Source organism: Xenopus tropicalis, chromosome 10, assembly GCF_000004195.4.
Source record: "Xenopus tropicalis strain Nigerian chromosome 10, UCB_Xtro_10.0, whole genome shotgun sequence".
Taxonomy (NCBI): domain Eukaryota; kingdom Metazoa; phylum Chordata; class Amphibia; order Anura; family Pipidae; genus Xenopus; species Xenopus tropicalis.
In genome coordinates this window covers 12,106,964-12,110,015 of record NC_030686.2, presented here as the reverse complement: position 1 = coordinate 12,110,015, position 3,052 = coordinate 12,106,964, and positions in this window count along the sequence as shown.

Here is a 3,052-nt window from a genome sequence, read left to right as displayed (position 1 = left end):
GCTGGGAGGGCTGTTTGTGCCTCTGGGTACTGGGAATGCCAGGGGGGCTGTAAGGTGCCACAGACAGTCACTATTTATTGGGCTGGGAGGGCTGTTTGTGCCTCTGGGTACTGGGAATGCCAGGGGGGCTGTAAGGTGCCACAGACAGTCACTATTTATTGGGCTGGGAGGGCTGTTTGTGCCTCTGGGTACTGGGAATGCCAGGGGGGCTGTAAGGTGCCATAGACAGTCACTATTTATTGGGCTGGGGGGGGGCTGTTTGTGCCTCTGGGTACTGGGAATGCCAGGGGGGCTGTAAGGTGCCATAGTCAGTCACTATTTATTGGGCTGGGGGGGCTGTTTGTGCCTCTGGGTACTGGGAATGCCAGGGGGGCTGTAAGGTGCCATAGTCAGTCACTATTTATTGGGCTGGGGGGGCTGTTTGTGCCTCTGGGTACTGGGAATGCCAGGGGGGCTGTAAGGTGCCACAGACAGTCACTATTTATTGGGCTGGGGGGCTGTTTGTGCCTCTGGGTACTGGGAATGCCAGGGGGGCTGTAAGGTGCCACAGACAGTCACTATTTATTGGGCTGGGGGCTGTTTGCCCTCTGGGTACTGGGAATGCCAGGGGGGCCTATTTTGAATCCCAGTCGGAACCCTGCGTGACAGAGCCCATTACTATAAAAACAAATATGTGGAAGACGCAGACGTATTAGTGTGAAACCAAGAAGTAATTGTGCCTTTGTGTCACTTGTTTCACTTTTATGAAATGTACCTTCCACGCTGAGTCCAGGGCCGCATCTAGGAGTAGGCAGAAGAGGCACTTGCCTTAGGTGCAACAATGGCAGGTAATTCACCCCCCCCCCCCCCCACCCCTAGTAAGTGATCTCTTTCCTCCACTGCTTGCCTAGATCGGAATCCCCCCTTGCAACATCTCTGTGCAACCTCCCTGCTTATGTACATGCAGGGGTGAGGTGTCCAGGGTGCTTAGTTGCTTTGCTGCTGACTCTTGCACCCACCGGAGGGCACTGAAACACTGAATGTAGATGAAACCCTGCAATTACCTTTCTGTGCCCTTCCGTGGGTATAGTCCAGGCCCCGACTGGCAATCTGTGGCTTCTGGCAAATGCCAGGGGGGCTGCTTGGGCCTCTGTGTACTTAAAATGCCAGGGATTATTTTGAATCCCTGTCCTGACCTGGAACATTTCCACTTAACTCCTTTATTCCATGCAGTTTAATGTACAAAAAGCCACTGCATGGGGAGACAATTAAAAACACCAGTGGGTAAGTGCCCTAAGTCTTGAGCTCTTTACAGGCAATGACACAAATATAAACCTGTTGGACCAATACAAAAATGCATATTATAGCATCCTCCAGTGTCTCTGTGAAGGGGCCGAAACCTTCCAAATGTTACTGGGTGATGTATGTAACCTCACAATCTGCTATAAACCATTATTAGCCTCAGAGACTGCAGTGTCAGTGGGGTTGAAGGGGGCACCGTCATTAAAGAAATTAGATTTGCTTTTGTGTCTAAAAAGAGTGCGTCATGTTTGGGAAGATGGGGATATGGTTTGGGGGCAAATTATTTTGGGGAAAAAATGTTTATGCTTGAATAGGTAAGTATAATTCAAGGCTTCTTCCTGTCTCTCACAAAGCAGCAGTTCTGTCATGCTTTATGGCTGAGATTCTATCATTCTTTATGACAATATATACAAACTGCAGTCTTCAGCTTTCTTATCAGCTGCTATGCCCTTCCATTGATAATAATGTAACTTCTGGTGCACATTAGTTCATAAAGAGGGAAATTTAAGCTTTTTTCGCTACCTGTGGGCTTAGCAGGAAACCACAAAGTGCTTGAACTTGTTCCATAGATACTTAGTGATTAACAGGATTAATTAGTGGGTTGAATTAAGAAAGCTTAGCAAGACAGAGGAAACAACTCCAGATCAGTTTAAATATATAAGTTTATTGCAAACACTAATAACAAGTGCTTATACATGAAGTAGAAATATGTCCCTGTCTATGATCAAAGCCTTATCTCACAAAGTGGCCTTGGTATTTTAGGTTTAAAGTTCTATAGTGTTTCCTTATTCTTCCTGGGACAGAGCTTATAGAACCACTGAATTTGCCATTCTGCAATGACTTGCAGCAAGTGGCTCAGAGGTGAGACCTGGCACCTCTATGTCAGTTTCATCAGCTGTGGGTCCCCACTATCTCCCCATAGGAAAGGCTCCCACACTCTTCTGTTAGCAGCTCAGAACTAAGTGAGGAGACTCTGGAAGCCACTGAGAATTTTATTTTCTGAGCTCCGTGTGAAGTTCAAACACTCGGCCCCTGTGTGTGGCAAGGGAGCTCCAGGGATTCTGCTTCCCAAACTGCAGGCAAAATAAACAATGTATTCACTTTATCTAAAATATATGTATATATTATGTCATTGCTCTGCAGTATAATTCCCACTATCCTCTCCCTTATATTGTATTTTCTCTAATTAAACGGAATTGTTGTTCGAATAAGACCTTTGTTTTATTCGTTACTTATTTTCTTTCCTAAACGAAAGACTTCATATTTATATTTATATTGTGTCTCAACCCTTTCTCCTTGTAGATTGTAAGCTCTTTTGGGCAGGGCTCTCTTCACCTCTTGTATCGGTTATTGATTGCTTTATATGTTACTCTGTATGTCCAATGTATGTAACCCACTTATTGTACAGCGCTGCGGGATATGTTGGCGCTTTATAAATAAATGTTAATGTAAATGTAATGATGGGTTTTCAACAAGAAACTCAAGAAAAAAATAATTATTTTATCTTAGTTTTCTTGCCATTTGCAAACTGCCGCAATGGGTAGTGAATTCTTTCTCAAATCCGCTTGAATGGTGGATTTTAGGAATAAAGCAACAGTATATAACAATCGACAGTCTTTATTTAATTTTACTTGTTGTTTTTTTTCTATTTCTATTTTCGTGGTTTATAGTTTTTCGTTTTTGCGAGTCTGATCTAACAAGTGTTGTGATAAGGAAGAGTTGAATATTTCTGGCTTGTGAAATAAAGAAAGAAATCGGTCGAGTTTTTATT